This window comes from Dipteris shenzhenensis, chromosome 33, assembly GCF_047967505.1.
Source record: "Dipteris shenzhenensis isolate YYH24624 ecotype China chromosome 33, Dip_SZ_1.0, whole genome shotgun sequence".
NCBI classification, from domain to species: Eukaryota; Viridiplantae; Streptophyta; class Polypodiopsida; order Gleicheniales; family Dipteridaceae; genus Dipteris; species Dipteris shenzhenensis.
The window spans coordinates 42,106,213-42,130,105 of record NC_141628.1 but is presented as its reverse complement, the minus strand read 5'-3'; the positions used below and the strand labels follow the sequence as shown (position 1 = coordinate 42,130,105).

Below are 23,893 nucleotides of genomic sequence, written 5' to 3'. Positions count from 1 at the left end.
GATAGTGTAGGTTAATGGGCTCCCTAAATAGAGTTATAAATATTAGCCCTGCTACCAGTTTTAGGGCAAATTTATCAAATTTGAGGCTCTAAAAATTAACCCACCTTTATTTTTGGGATATTTAATCAAATTTAAATCTCTAAATATTAGGCCAACCAACTTGGAAAAGCCTCTAAATTAGCCCTTGGGCTAAAATTCGCCCCTAATTTTTTCCCTCACACACACACACACAAAACCTTCGTGTTCCCTTTGAGAGTCCAAATGGGAAGAGGCTGTAGAACAAGGGATATGAACATTTATGTCATGGACAGCCTTATTCCTAGATAATCATAAGAGTAGAAATATCTGGGAGATAGGGAATAAGGGAAACATAGTTGATGGTAAAGAATTATGGGAAGCACCCCAGTTTACAAACACTTTGATAATGTTCAGAAATAGGGTTGGTGAAAGAGATATATAAAGGTATATGTTATAGCACTATAGCTTGACATAAACAATTATACCTTCAAAGCTTGGTGGAACCGTTTAACCCTCAGTAACCGTTAAATAAGCCTACCAATATAATCATGAGAATGGCTAGAGGGCATGTTTAAAAAATAAAGAAATAGAAGAAAAGGAGGGACAAATACTATTAAGGCTTAGTTTTTATATTGAGGAGAACAAAATATTCTAGTAATGAATTCCATGGGCACATATACAATTTACCAAGGGGTAGAGAGTAGATGGCATGTGCTAAAGAGAGGAAAAACTCCTACGAATTACTATGAGGCCTAACTACAAAGTTTGTAGTGGGATATGATACTTTAGAATCTGAAGGGTCATTAGACACATACCTACCTGTGAAAATTTTAGAAGAAATGACAAATAATGGTGATATAGTGCACTCCAACAGGGCGAACTAACATTGGACCTATGGAAGTTTGACCCCAATAACCCTTTAGGACTAATACATCTTACATGACACCCTGGGATTAATATAGGAACCATAGGGATGTAACCCTCGAACCGATGGACAAACCCCCAATTCTCCCCCAATTAGTGAGAAGAGGAGAGAGCCACAAATTATCCAAGGGCTATGGGGGACCATTGAATATTACAATGCATTATAAGGAACTAGGGAGAGGTACAAAGGTGGGGAAAACCATAGAAGGCATTTAGTGCTCCATTGAAAGCCTTAGCATGCCAAACAAGGATGCCACGACTGACTTGGATTTGTGCCATGGCTTGGGAGCTATTTGAAGCAGTCACTCAGATGATTTTTGACACTTGAGAAGCACGAAGACCTCAGCTCGGAGCTTGAGAAAACATTGGATACTACCCTTGCTATGTTTAGTGGCAAACTGAGAGCTGCTTCCCTCTGATAGACCTTAGTACATGAGCATCAACTAGCTTAATGACTAACAGCAGGGCGAAGCCCCCAAAGCGAGGGAGAGAGCTACTGATTGGGTTGTTGAGCTCCTACAAAATCTTTGAATAGTAGGAAGGGACCTCGAACATTGTTGGTTTCAGTGGCTAGTAGATTTGAGCAGCGATCAATCGCTGCTCAACCTTGAAAATATTATGTTAGCATAAGGCTCACTCTTCCCCAAAATGATTCAAAGGATTTTATAGCCCAGTAGTAACAGATATAACGAGCTATAATGACCTGAGTACACCTTGATGCATTGAATATGGGGGAGCAGTGTACTCAACCTCTTCAATCTCCTGCCATGCACAACATTGAATAGGTATTGCCTCTTAGCCTAGAACTCGGTGCAAAACATCAATAAAACAAGTACATCCTCAAGAAGATTCTACCTCAACAAAATTGGTTCGGCATCCAAAATTTGCTCGATCTTCTGTACTACCACATTGCATGTGTTTTTTAAAATTGTGACTTGAATTGTGGCATCTACAAAATTGCAGCAAGTCTGTGACCTTCAGTGTAATACCATCATGGCAATCAGAGGACAAGTGAAGGATCTACCAATAGCTGTACCTTCCATCAATAGCCCCTCCCTCTGCCTCTTTCTCCATAGGAAAGGAGTCCTACCAGAATCTAAAAGGAGTACCTCCAGCCCATACTCTGCAATTTCCAAAAATTCAATCTCAACAACACGCCTCGCTGCCACCTTTTCTCCCCACACCGTTTCGATTGCAAACTACCAGTCCAAGGAAATCTTGGGCAAGAAGGCACACATGAAAGTGCAAAAGACCAAGAAGCCAACCTAGATGGATTCCTAAATAGCCGCTTCAAGCTCAAGGTTACTATGAGGGTAACGAGTATATTTGGGTGGCTAAGACCCATAAAATCATCCCTGTGCCCAACCCATTGAGACCAAGTTTACAGGATCATCTAGCGACAAGGCACCAGTAGCACCACAAGAACAAGGTAACGCAATTAGGATTACTAATGTCATGCATACTGGGTTACTGAGGTTACATACACCAACTTATTGTTAATGCAACATCTGTCGAGATAGCTAATGCAGCATGTGCCAAGTTAATTTTCTATAAAAACAAGACCCTTGGACAAGAATCCACTGTGCTAACATTTGCAACCCAAGTCTTGCAAATTTTCTCTAGAAATTTCCTTGCTGCTACCAAATCACACTTCCAAGCCATCCCACCTACCTTCCAACCCCCCAAGCTCTTACTTTTCACACGAGTTTCTCCTTCTAAAGCTCTAATGAATCCCTTAGTGATCTTTTTGCAATCTATCATTCCTTTGGCCCCATGGAGTCTAGCCAAACTAAGTTCCACACCCCTAGCCTATGCAGCCCATCCACTGCTCCTTCCACCACTGTTCTCAACCCATCCTCCCCCCTCTCTACCCTGTCATCCACTCTTCCTATCTCTCTGTCCCTCCTTGGTAATGTTACCCAAGATAAGCTAATGAAGAAACGCAAGCTCAAACCCACCCTGAAGAATGTCTGGTCAAGCCTCTACCTCCCCGCCCAGCTAAACAAAGGAAATTCATCCCTGCCGCCCCTCTTTATACAAAACGTTCTCTGACCACTACCAATACCTCCCCCCTAGGCCACGACTGAATCAATTCTATTAATGGCCTCCATTCCTCCTTCCATTTTACAAGCCTAATCTTGATTTCAGAATTTCCTATCATACTTATACCTATTACCACGCTTGCGACGACCCAAAAGTAAGTCTTATCTCAAAGCTATTGGCCTCATGCCCCTTGTAGGATGCCTCACCTATTACTTGGACATAAATCTGGTCACACAATTCATCGACAATTACAATCGTTCAACAAATCTCACCTCTTTCACAAATTAATGAGGAGTTATGCATAGCTTTAAATTGACCATTGATGCTATTAGGGCCGTTTTCAGGTTCCCCATGATGACAACCCCTTGTGAAGGTCCACCACTTGGAGTAAAATATCACCCCCTTGGTGGATTGGGACGATAAACACCACAACAGGGGGATTCCATTCGATGACATCAATAACCTTGCTTATGTCAAGCCAGCTTGTGTACTGAGGCTTCTCACCAAGGTTGAAATTGTTGGGATATCTCAAGGTGTATGCTTCAGGCACACCTTATGTTTCTATGTGTGAGTGTTAGAGGCACAGTTAGGTGCCCACAAGCACAGTTAGGTGGTGGAAAAGCCACATAGGATGATTGAGTGAATCTAGGAGCAGATTGAGGAGATGATTGAGGAGCTTTGAGGTCATCAGTGATGTCAGTGACCTTGTATGAGGTGCCTACTTAAGGACCTCTTTCTTCTTCATTCTATATGCAAGTATTCTGATTTTGTGTCAACTCTACTCTTTCCTTTCAGTGTTCCAACATGGTATCAGAGCCATTTGATCCCCCTTGAGCCCATTTCTGCCACATCATCATCTTCTTCTTCTTCTTCTTCTTCACCATCTCTCCATCTTCTCCCAAAAATTTGCTTGAGCTTGTTCTCCTTCAATCCTCAACCATTTCCCACGCCCTTTCTGCTGGAGATCCCTCTGGTTGGGGCAAACTTTGGGCTAGAAGGAATCGACGAAATTCGCGCGCTGCTCGTCGCCATTACAGAAAAGTCGTCGAAATCCTCTACTGCAAGTTCTCTGTGCCTGCTCTGTCTTTTCCTAATTCCTTCCAGGGCAAGCTTCTCCATACCTAGAGCTACCTTGTGCTGAAATCTGAGTAGCAATGGCTGCATATTGAAGGAGAAAACAGAGAAAAACCAGTTGACTTTGTTCATGAAGGTGAAGGCGACCTGACGCATATTTTCGCCTCTTCTTCCCAGAGGATCTACTGTGGTATACCAGCTTTCTTTTGCCTTAGAAAGCCCTCTTTCTTTTGCTTTGAAGAGTGTGATATGAGCCCTCCAAGTTCAGCTCTCTAGTTTTGACAGTTTTGACATACTTTTGAAAATGATGCTACATAAAATGCTACTCTAGCATTTCTGGTCTTTTGAAGTTTTTAATAACTTCACTACAAGTGTTTTTAGCTTTGTTTTGACTTGCTAGACTTGGATGTGATTGGAAAGTGTTTATTTCATTCACTCCTATGAAGCATGCAAAAGTAGCATCATTGTTTGAAAACTAGTCACTACTATTTGCTACATCAAGTGGCTATACTTTGGAAGTATTTCAGTTCTTTTTGCCACCTTCATGCCTCTTGAAGATCTCCTCCAGCAACACCCTTCCACAAAGCCATACCACTTCCCAATGGATAGATAGGATCATATAGAAGATATACCCATAGATGATCCTAAGTGGTACCACGTCCTCCACAAATGCTGACCTTTTGAGGACATGATAAACCTAAGCATGTAGAAGGGCAAGCTCAAAAGTTTTGACCTTAAGGTTGTAGATACTATGGAGGTCTAAGTGCTTACAACTTTTATTGAGCAGACATTCCACAAGTGGGAGGCCATCCATAAGCTCGGAGAAAGAGGTGACTACTACAAAGATGCCACCCCCACACAGTGCCTCCTACCGATGTAGCTGCAGGAGTACAACTCACATGGAGAATCCCATTTTTGAAGAAGCATGAATATTGGCTGCTCTACTATAATGCATGCCACTCCCGTCACATCCATCCCACTTATATGCCTGTGCCTCACTGATGGAAGTGGTCCCTATTTTGAGAAATGTGGGAGAATGTCCCCGACATCATGTACAATCTTCTCTACTTCAACTTTCCTCCCATTGCCACCGGTTACAGTCTTATGATGCGAATGAAAGATTATATCGACACAAAATCTCCCAATGACTTTTCGACCACCATTCCCTCGTTTAATCCATCATGACAAGTGGCTTTCTTCGCACCACTTGATCCAAGAATGGATCAACATCAAGAAGGGGGGCAACCCCAGGAGATAGAGTAAAGGAAAGGCTAGGATAAGAATGGAATTCCACCTTGGGCATGGCTAGGAGAGTAGTGAGGAGGAGTAGGGTTGTCCCTCCCTTCAAAAGATGCTATGTATTAAAACTAGAAAGTTTAACTTTTGGTCTTCAGTTGTATGGATGCAAGTTTGAGAAGATTTCCTTATTTTCAAGAGGTGTTGTCTATGTTTCTTATGTTCTTGCCTTTGTGAATGCCTCTCACCCCCTTCCCCCTTCTTGCTTCCTGCATTCCCTTCCCTTCTCTCTCTCTGTTCCCCCTCTTCCTTCTCTCTTTCCCTTCTCCTTCTCTCCTTTCTCCTCTTGAGGATTCACTCTTCCACAACTCCAGAAGCCATTGAAGTGACACCTTGGACCTCATGGGCTTGCATTGCTCCTACAAGAAGTAGTAGGAGTAGTAGGAGGTGAAGAGTTCCCTCGGCATTCCTCTAGATCCCCTCAACACGTGGAGTCCACTGTTGGAGGCTACATAGCTTCTTTTGATGTGGTGTTTGAGGAGAAAGTAAAGAGAACTACTTGCCATCATGGTTATGAGGAATGAGATGCAAGAAAAAAATAAAAAGAGGATAACAAGGCTAGAGATGCATATTTGCAGACATCCATAAAATATGGAATATTTGATGACATGTTACATAGCATGAGTAGAAGCAATCAACAAAATGGGGGAGCATCTACTAGACATTCTAGAAATTCCTATCTAGAGAAGCAATTCATGGTCAATATGACCAAGGAGCCACATCATCCATAGACATGCCAAGACAGGAAAAGTGGATGAATTAGAGAGCATTGTTAAGGGCATGAAACCTAGAAGACTACAATCTATTTTTAGGTGTTGTATGGCACAAGTCAAAGAGCCTACCAACTTCAAGAGGAGAAAGAATCTAAGGAATGGGTTGATGCCATGGAAGAAGAATATAATGGTACACTGAAAAATAAATCTTGGTAGAAGCATGAAGGAAAAGGATGTTAGTTGCAAATGGGTCTCCAAGTTTAAGTAGAAAGTTGATAGAAGTGTAGTAGATGAGTGTAAGGCAAGCTTTGTGGCAAAAGTATGTGCTAAGTTAGAGGGCATTAACTATGATGAGACTTTTGCACCGATCACAAGGAAGAAGAGCATCTTTCCTATTCTCTCAGATGCACATAACATGGGTTATACTTGCATCAAATGGACACTAAGTCTACATTCTTTGAAGAAATGTCTATGCAGTGGCTTTGTTGGAAAAAGGATATGAGCACTTAGTTGAAAATTAAAGAAGTAATTGTACGGTCTCAAGCAAGCACCATAGGCTTGGTATAGCAAGATTGACAAATATTTTAGGTAGCAAGGGTTCATGAGAAGTGAACTTGATCATGGAGTGTGTGTGAAGAGAAATGTAGATGCTCTTACAATCATTGCATTCTATGTGGATGTGCTCATCATAAAGAGAAACAACAACAAGGTAATCGAGGCTCATGGTCAATCTTTGTAGTGGATTGAAATACATGATCTGAGACTCTTGCATTACATTCTAGGTGTTGTGATAGAACAAAATAGAGAAAGGCATATTTTTGAGCCAAATAAGGTACATTCACTTTAAGTTGGAGCAATTTGAAATGTCAAATGCCATACCTCTTCGTAAGCCTATTGAGGCTTGGAACAAAATGCTACAATTGAAAAGCGCACCATTTCAGATCCTACATTATTACAACAAGAGGTTGGTAAGCTCATCTACTTGATGACATCAACACATCCTAATATTTGCTATGAAGTGATTCTTGTGAACCAACTCATGGTGGCAAAGCCATGTATCCACTGTTGGAATGGACTGAAGTAGATCTTTAGAGGCCTTATTAGGATAGCCAACCTAGTCTCGCATATTTAAAAGAGAGTCCATATGCAAAACCACAGCTTGAGGGACTCTGTAAAGGCAAATATGGCCCCAAGCATAAGTCTCTTTCAAGATACACATTCATGCTGAACACTCATTATGTGATTAGTCTAGCAAGAACCAAGCAATGGTGGCATTATCTATAACAGAGGCTACATATAATTCTCTTGCATGGTATACATGCTAAGCACTTTGGATTTGAAGGCTCTTGGAGGATCTTATTGCAGTCCAAGATGGCATTATTGTAATCTTTTTTGATACCCAGCATGTTAGCAATTGTGTGCAAACTGTTCTTCAAGGAGTTCTACTCTTTGCATATACACCGATTGAAAACATGCACTTATAAAAGTACGTAGTTGCAAAATCAACCGAGATGAAACTAGAACACTTCTATTCATATAATCAATCAACACGACCAAAGACCTTGCCTCACCTCTACCGAGTTTGTTGTAAGATACAACCGAATGTAGACTCGACTAGGACAACCGACCATTTTCTCATGCTAACCAACCTTGTTGCAGTATTACAATGAAGACTTTGTTGATCTATGGACCCTAAGGACCTCGAGGAGAAATTGTTCAATGAACAAGACAAGACTATCTAATGGCTCATAGCACACCGGCTCATGGCCTCAACAAAGAGACCAACTGAATCGACATGATCACATATATATTGGTAGAAATTGCCTCAGTTGGAAACTTCCAAAACTAACATGAAGTCTCCATGCCAGATAACTATTTAGACTTGTGCCATGTACTCGTGCATGCACAACCCAACTAGTCACCACAAAGCTTCCTTGCATGGTCCAATGAAATCTCTTCGTCCAGCCATGGGTTTTGTATGAACTAATGAGTTTGCATGACTAGCCAAAGTAAGGAAACCATGAACCACACCAACTAGGCAAACCACAAACCTATGAGGATCACCATCCCAAAACCCTTCCTTGATTCGAATAGGGAGCATACTAGAGAACAATAGACATCATAGTCCTAATAACCAGGCATTGTAGCCTAGGCAAAGATCTTCCAAGCATCATAGCCTGAAAACAATCTTGGCGTCAAGGCCTGAAATACACACACAATATAACTTCCAAAAATACATCTCATAAGAAAAACCACGATCACAATTGTACACACTTTGCTAATCAGAATACCACCTTGATCTAAAAGGCCCAATCTTGTTCAAGTAAATCATCTGAAACTAATCCGGTGGTGAAAATTCTTTAACCATGCAAGCTTTGTTCTTCTCTTGTTTCACCGCCTCATCCTTCTGCTTCTTGGCACAAAACCTTTTGATGTTGCCATAGTAGTAGCACGTATAGGTTTTTGCTCTTGGATCTCTAGTTGCCTTCCTCTTGTCCTTCATAGTATATGCAGTATCACTAGTAGAAAGGTTCTCTTCCTGCTTCTCCTTGCTCATGATGAGCAAACCCACACAGTCAATGAACTCAGGTTCATCATCTACTCTACGAATATGAGCAATCTTCCTGTACCTGGAGGGGAGACTCTTCAACAATATCGCTTTTTTATCCTCATCCTCAACCTTGGGACCCAGTTCTTGCAACTGCTTCAACAAGGCTTACATGTGTTTAGAAATGTTGCAAGTTCCTCATTATCATTCATATGCATATCATAAAGTTGTTACTTCATGTTTGCCTTTGAATGACTCACTTAACCTTGAACAAAGCTTCTAACGTTGTCCAATTGGTAGTTGCAGACTTTGTGACCTCAAGGTGGTGAAAATAGTCTTCTCCTAGGGCTCGCCCCATCATGCCAACAGCTTTATCATTGTCCTTTTTCCATATATGTTTCTTTGCTTCCCTAGTAGTTGGCTCCTTCTCAGTGCTAGAAACAATTCCCCACAAGCCTTTTTTCATGAACCATAATTTGGTTTGATAACTACCAGATTGCAAAATTTCTAGCCGTAAATTTAACTGTTAATGCCTCCGACTTGGTCTTCTTCAGGGACTCCATGCTTCCAAGTTAGCATGCACTATTCAACTCGATCAGAAGTTGGTTGCACACATCAACCAGTGCTTGTAATGACCTCTTTGAATGCCTACGGAGTTTACTTCTTAGTCTTTTGCTTTTCCACACCAAAACACGACATCTCTTTATCCTGCTCGTAAATACCAACTTCTCTTTTCACTAGGTTTTCAGAACCGAACGACTCTAATACCATTGTTAGTAATTACAAGTAGAATGTTCTTCAAGGATATCAAATCTTCACATATACATAGATTGAATACATGCACTGATAAAAGCACGTAGTTGAAGAATTAATCGAGATGAAATCAAAACACTTCTATTCATATAATCAATCGACACGACCAAAGACCTTTCCTCACCTCTACGAAGTTTGTTGGCAGATACGGTACAATAGACTCGACTAGGACAACCGACCATTTGCTCATGCTAATCAGCCTTGTTGTAGTATTACAATGAAGAATCTATTGATATATGGACCCTAACGACCTTGAGAAGTAGCTTCTCAAGGAACAAGACAAGACTATCTAATGGCACATAGCACACCGGCTCATGGCTGATAAAGAGACCAATTGAATCTACATGACACATGTATGTCTTGGTAGAAACTACCTCGGCTAGATACTCCCAAACCATTTGATCACACTAACCAACCTTGTTGTAGTATGACTCTTTTGATCTATAGACCCTAACGACCTCGAGGAGCAACTGCTCAACGAACAACACAAGACTATCTAATGGCGCATAGCGACCAACTGAATTGACATGATCACATATATGTATTGGGACAAACCGAGCTAGATACTCCTAGAACCGCCATGAAGTCTCCATGCCAAATAGTCACTTACATGTGTGCCACGTACTCGTGCATGCATAGCCTAGCCAATCACCACAAAGGTTCCTTGCATGGTCCAATGAAATCTCTACGTCCAACCACGAGTTTTGTATGAACTAGTGAGTCTCCATGACCAACCAAGTAAGCAACCTTGAACCACATCAACTAGGCAAACCACGAACCTATGAGGATCACTATTCCAACATAGCATGCCATTACCTTGGCAAAGAATTGAAAACATTATGAGAGGTGAAAGCACATTAATATTTTCTACTAGTCCACCCAACATCAGGGACAAGAAGGAATTGTTAGGTAGTTTATTATTTCTTCGAGGACCAAGTATCATATTTGTTCACAAAACCCTTTCCTGATAAGAAGTTTGAAAAGTTCAAAACTTGTCTATCTCTAAGTGATAAAGAGACCATCCAATAATCAGGGAGTGTTAAATATGGTTATTGGGATGGTCATCGTCCATGCACATATGGTGAGACATGTGTAGATGTTGTATCCCTGGAGTGGATGGTTAGGAGTGTAGAGAACTCTAGAAAGGATATAAGTCCAAGTGTGAATAGTTCCTATGGATTTAAGGTAATTCATCTTAGCACAACTAGTCCCTATGAAAGTATGTCACTACCGAATTCTTAGTCTTGGTGCAACTAGTCCCTTGCCAAACTCTTAACAGCCTTCTTTGTCATGTTAACATGTGATCTTGCAGAGATCAAACACTGTTGAGCTTGCAAATTGTTATATGCGGAGCCTGATCTTTTTTTTAAAGAGATTGTTTTTGGCTGTCGCATGAAGGGAGGGTAGAGGGGAGGTGAACACACCGCTAGTACTGTCATCGGGGGGTTCGAGGATAGTGCCCCTGAAGCAAAAAATACATGAAAATTGGTGCATGAGTTGTGTTGGAGTTGCAAGAAGGATTGAGCAAGTGAAGCAAAAGAGAGAGTTTATTCAAGAGAGATAGGCCCAATATATAGGCTCCAGTTACATCTAGTAGTGACATCACATGTGACCTCAGTAGAGCATCTAGATCCACAAATCTCTCAATCAGTTCCATGATTCTCTCAATCACAAACCACACACCTAGATACACTCAATCACACCTATTAACACCTATCTAGGCACACCATGTGTTCACACACTCACAACCTTAGACCTTAGGACTCTAGATCCCATTACATCAATTTGTCTGCACAAATTGATGACCAGTAGTCCATGGGAACCTTCATGGCTTGCCTACCACTAGTGGCAACACACATGATCCACAACCCGGTACTCACTCTAGTTGCATCAGTAGTAGACTCATTTGGGCATCCTCATCCCAACATGATCTCACTATGACTTTGGTTTGTTGGTTTACAATTGGGAGATAGACAATGACTATGCATGGAAATACCCTTAGATCCAACAAGGTAACACATAAGACTAACAATCATTTGAGGGGGACATCCCAAGGTAGAGAACCCTTATTGACCACAAACACATAAATATTCCTAATTTGAAGATGTGGGAAAATACCCACCTTTGATGGCATATCTTATCCTTTTCCTTCTTCTCTTCCAAGCTACCATAGTGTGAGGTTCATTGTCATTGGAGAGGTTCTCGATGTAGCCAATCTTGTAACTCCTTTGCTCTTTGTCCTTCACACTCTTTAATGTATCTTGTCCATATACTGCAATGCAAGATCCTTGTAGTCCTTCACATTCTATGAGTGTCCAAGCCTTAAAAACATTTTGTGAATCATATGGATTGGAGGGTCTTACCACTTGTCATGCAAGGGCAATGTCTACTTTTGTACAAGAGGTGGTCATGATTGTATGGCAAGGTATAGTCAACCAAATGCAAGTACATTTCAAACGTCATGAAAGATACTGAAACCATAACTAAGGCATCTTCAAAATAAGAATCATAATGGTTGTAGTTGAAACCTTTGTTCCAATCATATCCATTGGAAATCATCATGCAAGTCATCAATTTGTCCTTCAAGTTGCTCATGAATTGTGTGGTTAAGATTGTATGATAAGGGTGTGGCTCACATAGCAAGAGAGTAGTGGATATATTGCTCGTATCTTATATCTTTTCACTTACTGGATAAGAAAATGTAGGATTGGTTGTTTCTCTGTGGATGTAGCCCACACTGGTGGGTGAATAATGTATATCGATGTCTCTCTGTCTCTTCCATTCTGTGCGCTTTTAGTATTGTGTATTTTATGCATTCCACTTGTCACATTGTCGCTCTATTATGATGTTGCTTCTAACCTAAACCACGTTTTTTTTAACCTTTATTTGGTTGTAATTCATAGTTCAAATGTAGAGCCAAGGTGTATAAACACATATCCATTGCATACCAAACTTGTATGTCTAGCTTGGTCGTGGATTCCATGATAGCGATAACCCAAAGCAATCACTCAAGATGCATATGGAGCCAGATGCCTTGCAATAGTGTCCCATCACCCTAACTATACCCTATCATGGATTCTATGTTTTTATTAGCAGAGTTTGTCCATATGTGTTCTATTGTTGATCCATGTATGTTGATCCATGTACTGTAGTTGGTTGTTGAATAATTTGTTTGAAGTTTTGTTGTTCGAGGAATGTAAATGATGGATTTGTGTGGTTATCGGAGATGTTGTAATTTATATTGAAATCACCTATAATGGTAGTGTGTGTTGTTTTTTTAATATTGTGCATCATTTTTTGTAATGATGATTGGAGGATTGAATTAGGTGTTGTGGGTGATTTGTATACATTAATAATTGCAACTTCATATGAATTAACGGTGGAGAATATTATTAACAAGCATTCACATTTGTTGCTATATATATATTCCTCGTGTACTAATCTCAAGGAGTCCTTGTAGCATGTGGAAATTCTGCTTCCTTTGTTTTTATGAAGGCATGTAAAGTGTGGTATGTATAGGTTGTTGGATGATTTTGTATGCAATTCTTGAAGACATAATATTGTTGCGCTTAGCAAACTTTTATCATGAAGTATGCCGTCATAATGTGTGTTAAGGGCTCTTGTGTTGAGGGATCAATGTAGTGTTGGATGTATGTTATTAATGGTAGACAAGTTTTTTGATGAAGTATCCATTGCCGCTCTGATCTCAAACGTTCGATTTCCTTAAGAACATGTTTGTCCACCTTGATATGTTGTTGTTTTGATGTTGGGTCAAATGCTAGCGAATCCATGGATAGTTCTAATATACAAGTTTTCTGGTTTTTGACTCATGATAATGCTATGTATGTTAGGCCATCAGACTTGATTGATGTTGGGTCAAATGCTAGCGAATCCATGGATAGTCCTTGCGATTAATGAATTGTTCGTGGTGTAGCGGGTTGTATGGAAAATTGTCGCCTTGTAATTGTGTTCAAGTAGTTTTTTCTAACTTGAAATTCTCTTGCGATTTGGTGAATAGGTGTCCAAATGGTGGGAATATTTGAATTGTACAAGTTTTTGTGTTTGTTTCTTGTTTGTTTTCTAGTATTGTTATCATTAAACAAAATCAAAATTACATTTTTCTCATTTGCAAGGTCTGAATCTTTAAATATGCCATCTACGCCATTCACTAAACCATCGGGAATGTCTAAGTTGCCTGAACAAATTTCAACAATCATGCTTGGCTTTAGGTATAGAGTTTTGTGTAAGCCTGCAGTGTTTTTTGCATTGTCGGGTGGTATTATTGTTTTGTTGCATGTTTTGTGCCTTTTGTCAATAGTATGAAGAATATGTGCATTCTTTTCTAGAAAATAAAAAATTTCCGTGTTGTGGATGTCTTTGGATGCATTAGTGTAGAAGAGGTGTGGAATTGTTTCTCTTTGGAATGGTTTTCGACAATACTGTTGGTTAAGTTTGGAGATGTCTTCTATTGTTTGGTTGCCTATTCTTATTTTGTGAACGAGTTCTATGAAGTCATTGTTCTTTTGTTGCATTGGAATGTTAAGCTCGTACATCATTATGTTGTCCTTCCAAAAAGATGATGTTGCGGTTGTTTTTTATGATTGTTCCATGAATAGCCAAGAGTCTTTGCTTGGGCTAGCTTGGCATAGATCTCCACACAAGAGGATATCCACCCCTCCAAATGGTTGCATGTTTTATTTCTCGTAACCTCATGTCAGCAACAACAAATGTGCTAAGGCCAATAAGGGACACTTTGTCAAAAACAACTAGTTCGAGGTCCTTGTATAGTTGCGACAGCTCTTGCAATTTTTCTGCAGATAGACTTGTGTAGTGTGCTGCCATAAGAGGTAAATGTAGAGCGGAATGGATCGTTGTTCCACCTATGTTGTGCGCTGCCTTTCTTGTGTAAGCTAGTAATAATACCCTAGGAAGTGTTGCATCACTGTTGTCTTTGTGTGAGTAGTGTCTTAGTAGCGCTTGCACAATTGTCAATAGGGTGTGTGTTTTTCCTGCTCCTGCATTTCTAGTGATGAAAAGGTGAAATTGTTTTGAAGGTTGAAGCCTTTTTTGGAGCATTGTGTCTTCAACTATTAGTCGTTGCTCTTGATTTAAGTTGTGAAATGTGTGGTGGTATTCATTGTTGGGTTGTACTTTGTATGTAAGTAAAAAATCATTGCCAAATGTCTTTGTTTTAGTGGAAATGTTCATGACTAGGCCAATGTCATATGTTTCTTTGTTGTTAAATATTGTTTCATTGGACAAAGACGTAGTTGTTTTGGGTTGTGTTGTTAATTTGGAGGGTTTTTTGGGAATAAGTTTGTTGTATTTTAGTTTGTTTGGGTCGATGATGTGTTTGTTAGAGAAATACATGTCATGCCACGTACTTGCATTGGCATCAAGTTGTGGTTCTTCATTTTGATAGGGCAAGAACAATGTACACAATTCCCTGTAGTAGTTCTCACGGTCCATTATCTCACTGTAGTTGTTGAATGAATGATACATGGTTTTTTCCTATGCTTTGATCTTGTTGCATTGAATGTGTATTCACTAGCAAATGTTGCCAGGCAAATGTCTTGTAGTTGTGGGTGGCGTTTCAAGTACTTTGTGATAATGTCATCAAAGAAGATGTTCATACTTTTTGGATGTAGTTGCTCAAGTTGGTTGCGTCTTTTTAGAAGCAATGTTCTTTTCTCAGGAGGATTTGTGTTGATGTATTGAAATTGTTTTGTGGTTGTTGATAGTGGTAGAGATAGAGCTAGGTACACTGCTTGTTGGGAACTTATATGTTGGGAATTGAGGATTGTGTTACCTATTTTTAGAATATGTTCATTTGCAGGTATGTTATTACGAATGCTCTCATTCATTGTGGCTCTAACAACTTCTATAGTTTCTTTGTCCACTTTAGTCATGTATGATGTACAATAGGAAGCTGCTCCATGCGGGTTCAATATCTGTGTTTGCTCTCCAAAGATTCGACATTGTAATATTGAAATTATTTGTGTGTGCATCTTTTGGCTGTCTTTTAATAAATATTGTTGGTTGTGCGATGGAGATCTAAGAGCTAAGATGTATTCTCTTCGATCATTTTAAGGGAATGTAAGAATGTCTCATAGTCCATTGATAAAGTGTTGTCTTCGTTTAGGAAATTCTTAAACTTTTTGTAGTTTTTCCTAAGATTGTTGTTTTTGCAACCTTCTTGTATGGGTAACAACACTTTCGTGGATGCCATAGGTGGTCGTGGAAATCCAAATCTGCATGTTTTTTTCTTGAAACAAGTTTTGCGATGCTTGTGGGTTTGTATGTCTTTTTGTTGCAATGGAAACATTGAAATATCAACACAAAAGTTTCTATGTTTTTGTTTTGAGGATACACCATATGTTGGTGCGTGTTCAACCCACAGTAGATTGTGATTGTGTTGACTTCCTCTATTTTGGAATTCGGTTACGAAGAAAAAGTCTAGCACATTGCCCAAAATAGAAGGATCTCTTCTCAATAAGTTTTTTAGTGCTTGGAATCTATGAACGTAGTATTGTGTTGTTGTAACAAGGTCTAAGCGAATTAATTGTCTCAAATCTTTTTTGTAGTTTGGGTGTGTTGATGTCAGTGTTTGTGAATTAATATTCTGAAGGCAATGTAGCAATGGTTCCCAAAGTTTTTCAGCTATAGAAAATGTGACAAAGAAAGTAGGAGGTCCTAATTGTCACAACATTGTGAAGAGCTTTTTTTTGAGGTGGTACTTGTTATCAGAGGACGTTCTAAAATTCATGAAGTCACAGTAACCTATGTTTGATTGGAGGAGTTTTTCCACGTTTGTATCTTCAATTGCATACTTAGCTAGTATTGTTTGGCCTCTGGTTTGAGCTTTGCACATTCTTACCCACGAGGAGGACAGTACACTAAGATTTTCATTGTCTTAAAGAAAAGATTATCAATTGAAAGAGCAAACCGATGATCTAAATTTGTTAACTCCCAACGTGCAATTGTTTGGTATGAAACAGTGTTTGGAATGTTGTATTATCGTTGTTCTCCAAAAAACAACTTGGGAAATGCAAGTTCTTCGCAATGTTTGTCTTTAAATATACTTAAAGGGGAGAAACCTTCCGATGGAGCAATTGCAATAATTTTGTCTTCAATGTCCACTACCTATTGACTGCTATATATACCATGCACCAAAGTGTTTGTGTTCAAGTATTCGTCGTTGTTGGCTTCATTATGATCTTCGAGGTTGGGTTCCAAATCTTCTTCTCTTTGCAACATTTTGATTTGTGCTTCCCAAAGTGGGTTTATTGCAATGCCATTTTGCAAGTACAGCTGTGACTTCATTAATTCAACGACAACCATCATTGTAAATGTTGGACGCACGACTCCACTCATGTAACTATGTATGATAGTTTGCGTTTTAGAACTACTGCCACAGTGTCATCTTCTCCCAAGAAGCGAGGAAGAACTTGTTGTGCTTTGCTGATGTCCACAAGAACGTTAACTATGCTTTCGTGTTTAGTGATAAATGTCTACCACTTAAAAGGTCAACAATATTCATTGTAGTTAAAAGTTTCTTCCCACTTATAGAATGAGTGGCTTATAATAAATCAAAGTGGAACACAAAGCAATTACTTTGTACGAATGTGAGCAAAAGTAAGTGCATTCAAATTCAACATATTTGGCTCAAATGCAATGACAACCCAAAGCTATCAATAGTGAAGCTTCCACTAGGTTTGCAAGTTTTGAGTCTACTATGTGCTGCCATAAGATTCTCCTCATACAATTATAGGAATGGAACTTCAAAAGAGAATACAATGTCTACATAAGGCCCTCTAACATGAATAGGAACAGCTTCTCCACCACATTGCACAATGTCTCTAGTCAAGCTAGGGACTTGTGCAATAGGGTGAGGACCTTTGCAAGAGTAGCAAAATGGATGCAATGGATCATGGCTAACTCAAAATGCATCACACGTCTCACAAATGTGCTCTAGCAAGTCTGCATTCACTTGTGTAAAATGCAAAATGCCAAGTACCTGCAATCACATTTAAAAGGAGGTTAGTAATCTCTTTAATTAAGAACAACGCTAATGCAATGCAAGATACATGCACGACTTCTGTATTTATAAGGAACTCGTAATGTGTAGACGAGAATCGATCTCTCTGCTTTGCAAAATCATGCGTAATATTCGCATTCATAGAGTGAGACAAACACCCCGAATAATTTTTTTAAACCCACATTACAAACCAACAAAAGTATTAAGAACACTTACTTGCCAAAGTCAATGCTAATTCATTGGGTTTTCCTGCAATTATGCTTTCCAACAGGAAAGATTTGGCTACACCCACTAAACTAAGCCGCTCATCTGAGAACGCACATGAAATAATTGTGCAATGAAATACAATCCGTTGCTTTGTGAGCGATTCCTCTTCTTCATCCTTTGTGTGGGCTTGATGAATCGCCCCCTGTGCTGAATAAGAAAAGAGTAGGTCCATATGCAAAGGTTGCAACGAGGTGGAAATAATTGTTCGATCCACCTTCCCTATTCAATTCAAGGTGATGAAGAAAAGAGCAAGTCCACATGCAAAGGTTGAAACGAGGTGGACATAATTGCAACGAGGTTGGACAAATTTATGGACCAGACCGCACAGATTCTTCATCGATGGGCTAGACGACACGGATTCTTCCTCGTTGGACCAAACAACGCTGTAGCACACACCTCCTCCCATCCTCCAGAGAGTCGACTACTTCGTCCTTCATCAATAATTCAAGCTACCTTGCATGCATGCAAAATCAAAACACCCCAAAAAGCATACGTGAACGCCACCAATTCAAAGAAGAAGACAATCGAGCGCGTGGCCTCATTCAAGAGCATTCATGGCTCCCCTCCAAACGTGGATGAAGGAGATATTTTTTTTAAAAGAATTTTATATTCACGAATTTAAGCTTTCCTATTTGTGCACCATCGCTAAGGATACCCCTGCCCCCCCGAGGCATGCCAAAAAAGTATCCCACACATTTTGTTGCTATGTTGTCCCTTCTATTTTGGTTCTCTCTCTCTCTCTCTCTCCTGTCCCATCCCATCCCCTCCCCCCCCCCTCTCTCTCTCTGTCTCTCTCTCTCTCTCTCTTTGCAAATCATTCAAACTTTCCTATACACGGCTTCCATCACGTGTTGCAAAATTAATCATTTATCCATCTTGACAATTGTTTTCCTTTGACAGAACCAACTTGAAGGCAGTGCTCACGAGTACTTGTACTCCCTTGTTATATTCATTGTATTCACGCTATAGTTTTAAATTTAAGAAAGCTCACCAAGGGTTTAAAACCCTAAAATATAGCATTTAATAACCAATCAAACATTTGTTATCTTCAATTTTTAACTAGGGGACATTTGAGCATATTATTAACAACAAAGCCACATTGTCACTTAGCAAGGCAAGGAACAACATATTCCAACAAAGAGTAAAATTCTAGATGCTGAAGGGAATTAATACAATAAATACAAGTCTGTTAGAGCCTTGTTAGCATTATAAATAAGAGTCTCTTAGAGCCTTGTTAGCATGGAAGACTTGGGATGGGTATTGACCTTTGTAGCAAGCACAAGTTCACCATGTAAACGCTTACATTCATTTGTACATACATAGAACTCAGTGTCCATTTATACATACATTTCAAATGCGCAATGTACCAAAGGCATCACACTTATCAAAAGTAGGCTATGTATGATTATAAACCTTCCATTATGTCCATTTATACATACATTTCAAATGCGCAATGTACCAAAGGCATCACACTTATCAAAAGTAGGCTTTGGTTTTCTTATGTATGATTATAAACCTTCCATTATGTATGATTATAAACCTTACATTTTTGTACTTCAGCTGTAGAATTCAAGGATTACCATTGCGGATAACAAGAAAAGTCCTTTCATCTTAGTTAAGTCCATTCATCAGATCAAAAGTAGGCTCTCGTTTTTTGGCCTGCCTTGCCAAAAAGGTAGCCTTAGCAATGAAACTCATCTTAAGAATTGAAATTAAGATTTTTATTTTCCAAAAATCTCTCCCATACTTTTACATATTCCACATTCGCCTAAAAATCCTCCTTTACTCTCTCTCTCTCTCTCTCTCTCTCTCTCTCTCAACTCTTCATCCTCTTTTTCATGCTCCAAATCTAAGGCAGGCCTTAAGAATTGAAATTAAGATTTTTATTTTCCAAAAATCTCTCCCATATTTGGACATATTCCACATGCAACTAGAGTTTTAACTTCCACATAATCCTCAATCTCTCTCTTTCCCCTCAAAATCCTCCTTTACTCTCTCTCTCTCTCTCTCTCTCTCTCTCTCTCAACTCTTCATCCTCTTTTTCATGCTCCAAATCTAAGGCAGGCCTTATGAATACTTATGAGCATCAACTTGTTATGTATGATTATAAACTTCTCTCTCTCTCTCAACTCATCCTCTTTCATGCTCCAGATCTAAGGCAGGCCTTACGAATGATTATGAGCATTCACCTTGTTCCGTATGACTATAAATTTTACATCTTCCAGCTGTATAATTGAACGAAAACATCTTAAAATATCTTAAATCAAAGTAAGAAAGAAGCTGCTTACCTTCAGTTCTGTCTCATTTTATTTAATTTAGAAGTAGGCCGACTTAAATTTACCTTCTATGTTTCAGGCAAGGTACTACTCATACGTGATGATTCCACCTCTGGTCTTAGTTTATACTTCGAAGACTTCCTTCGATTGAAGTCTAACTTACATTCTGTGTTTCAGGCAAGCCTTAACTCAAATGTAAGATTTTAACAAATATCTTTCCCTTCCTTCCTTAACTCATATGTAAGATTAAATCTAACATACTTAAAATCTTTCATAAAAGATCTTTCCCTTCGGACGCTGGTCTTTGAATCATTATCATCTTCTTTCAGGCCAATAGAGACAAATTTCATAACTGCAATTCTATCGATAAACCGATTATAGAACTACTATTCATGCTCACCAGTTCTAGAACTGCAACTAATGTTCGAAGTACAACATATAACCCGGAACATGGCCAAACTTATCCTCTAAAAATCCAAAACCCGAGCATCTATGCAAACTGCTCTATGCAGTTTCCAAAGTCATAACAGTTGAAAGTATAGAGGAGAGTCACAGTCGTAACAGCTAAATCCACAAGCCAATAACAGATTCAAAGGAAGCCACCTCCATTTTTCTCAAGAATCCATCGAAAAAAGCTTGCATTGGAAGAACACCATGTACCTAGTAAAACACATTTGCCGTGACAGGATTGTGTTCTGGGGGTAAAAAACCGCTATCTTTTCACAACAAGATCTAATGCAACATGGTAAGGACAAGAAGCAGACCATTTGATAAAAGGATTACAAGATGTCTGATTCTCTGCATTAAAAAAGGACTGGAAATGACAGGACTTGATCTTAGCTCTCTACTCGACATCACTTGGAACATATTTTAAGCCCGATGGGTTGCGCTTACATCTAGCATCCATTACAAACGTCAAGGAATGACGGCATGGTTCACTTGCACTTTTGCTAGTCAAGTGCATGACGGCACGGTTCACTTGCACTTTGCTAGTCAAGTGCATTAGCGCCCTTTGGTGAATCATTACAATGTAATCTCACTTCTTAGATCCTGTCTTCACCAAATAGCTTTTAGTCCCAACTAATATTTCACTCCATCAAAACTGTAAATAAGAGCAAACCGAGTAAACGAAAACCAGGTCAATGAGCTTGAAGAAGATTTAAGATTCAGCAGCAATACATTCACGTTCCATTCTCGCCTTTAAACGAGCAACGGGTCGTGCAAAAAAGTGTGCTACATAGCCGATCGTTTTCTGGAAATGATACAGTAAGACAAAAGTAGCAAGTTGCACAGGAGGGCCGACAGGTTCACTGCATAATCATCTCAAAGGCCTGGATGAGTATCAGAATTCTCTTGAACCAAGAAACTTTTCCTCTTACATCAAGATTTGGACAACCCTACTCATTTCTGATACGCCTCATTCAAGATTTTGACACCCCTAATCATTTCTGAATAGCTTCATTCAAGACACAAGAAAGAGGTAAGTTCTTGTTCAATGGCTAAGCAGACACAATGGCACAGTTGAGGACGAAGGGACCAAAAGGACATAGCCTCGACAAAAAATCCCATCGCACAGGACCACCTTCTGGATCTGGCTTACAAACATACATTCCATCTTCATACTCGGGAGTTCTAGCTCCACCCACCACAAGAAGCTGCTCACCCAGGGCTTTGAAAGCTATGCCCCAGCCGCTCACCAAATCTGCTCTCACAGGAGCTTCTCCCAACGCCTTCCAAGAATTGGAGGCCTTGATATAGACCTTGAGCATATTTGATTCGGCCTCCAGGGTGTAGAGCTCATTCTTGACAACAGCAATCAGAGGAGGGGCTCCTGGGAAGGACCGGGAGCCCTCGCGAGGAAGCATGTTGGGAACAAGCTTCCAGGTCTTGAAGACAGGATCATAGACCTCAGCAGAGGTCAATTCTTCGTCTATACCCTTCCCTCCCAGCAAGTAGAACTTGCCATCCATGTAACACCCAGAGCAAAGCTTTCTGGGCTGGTGCAAATCCGGAAGTATCTCCCACTCTTCACGATCAGGATCGTACCTCTCTGCGGACTGCAAAATCTCACCAGAGGGAGTAACACCGCCAGCTACATAAGCATAACTCCCACAGCTTGCCCATCCATACAAACATCGAGGGGTGAGCATCATCTTGCCCTTGCCCCATCGATTGCTTACCAGATCGTATCGCCATAGCACTAGTCCTTCCACAGAATGCCCTACAACCAGCAGTTGAGTTCCCACGCTGAAAGATTCCTTGTCCCCAGAATGGTAGCACGAATCGGCCTCGAAGGGTGGGAGCCTTCTCCATCGCTTGGATTTCGGATCAAAAGCTTGCCAGTCGAATTGCCCCGTCGCTACCATGTACACCCATTGCTCTGCAATGCCATTTCTTCTACGAACTTTGTACAAGTAGCCGCTTCTCGCCAGCATATGGAACTTCCGATTCACCATTCGGAAGCGCTCGTGGTCCGCTCGCGGAAGGCGGGCGAGACACAGAAGTGCCAAATCGTCGTCCAGACCCGGAACGTACTGATAATCCTCCGTTGGTCGACCCACAACTTGCCTTTGGGCTTGCTGGACGGGTTCCGGAAGCGCCTCCTCAGGAGCATCGATCAACTCCTCCTCAGACACAACAGGATTAATTTGACGTCGAGATCTCTTCTTCCTCGATTGCCCATTCGAGACCGAGTTATTGACTCCATTGGGGGCTCTTCTCTTACCTCGTGACGCTGCCCGGGACGCGCATGGCTTCCTCCCGTTTGCTCGCTTACTTTGCTTTCTGTTGCCTTGCACGCCGGCTGCGAGGTCGCTCTTACGCGGTCGCAAGCTGGTCCGCCTGCAGCAGGCTGAGATGGGCGCATCCCCATCGCGTACACAGACATTAGAAGGAGAGCAATCGCGTCTTTTCGCCATGGGAAGATCGCCGGCAGAAGCAAATGCAAGAAGAGGATAAAGCAGGAACTCAGAGAGGGAGCAAGAAAACACAGAAACAAGGAGCAATTCTCTCTCTCTCTCTCCTCTACAACACTCCTAACAGATCTCAGGGGAAGGAGAAGAAGACGAGGAGGCCATACTACGTACTACAATCTGCAGAAGCGAGGCGAGAAGCTTTCAATTTAGAGGCGGAGGACGGGGAGAGAGGGAGACAGCTCTGGCCGCGGAGTAATGGCGAGCTGTGAGCGAGATCTGGCGATGGCGTTACAGAAGAACAGGGCTAGGGGGGCAGGGTCAGAGAGCTATGCCAAAGGCTATAAGGCTAATGGCGCAGTACACAAGGCAGGGGTCTGAGCTCTGAGCTCTGTAGCTATGGCTATGGCGCTCAAGCTCCCCTGCACAGTAACCCCCAAAAAACACTAGTGCTTCAGTTGGTGAAGAAGACGACCCGCTCACCGGCTACTGCCGGTACCTCCCCCCATTCCACCCTCGTTTCCACCTCCACGTGCCGCCTCCCTGCCACGCTGTCCTTCCCCTGCCACCTCGGCACCTGCGGCCACGTGGCCTGGCCAGAGCCATCATTAAGCTCGCAATTTAATGACGTAAAATAATGTCCGCGGCGCAGTAAACCGGACTTAACTCCCATTTATGCGGCACGCATCCACGTCACCAAGCCAGCTTGGCCTGGATGGGACCCTCCACGTAGCTGGCCAATCACGTAAGCGGAGATTACGGGATTGCTAATCACGTCGTAACGAATGCTTTGGTCAGAGTCAACCTCGAGTGACGTTTCGTCCACCTGATGTTGCCGGTCACCCGCCGCCTGCCGGGCCCCACCGCTGTCCGCCGGCAGCCTCCGACAACCCGTCGTTTTCAGGCCAACTAGCTTATGGTGACGTTAGCCGGTAAAAAGTTTCCGGTACACCGGCTCTTTTAGGTCGATT

General features: G+C 41.0%; 1 pseudogene; it reads right to left on the bottom strand.

Moving 5' to 3' along the window:
- Positions 1 to 21,134: 21,134 nt before the first annotated feature.
- LOC147880121 (F-box/kelch-repeat protein At3g27150 pseudogene) lies at positions 21,135 to 23,344 on the bottom strand (annotated as a pseudogene).
- Between the last annotated feature and the right edge of the window lie 549 nt (positions 23,345 to 23,893).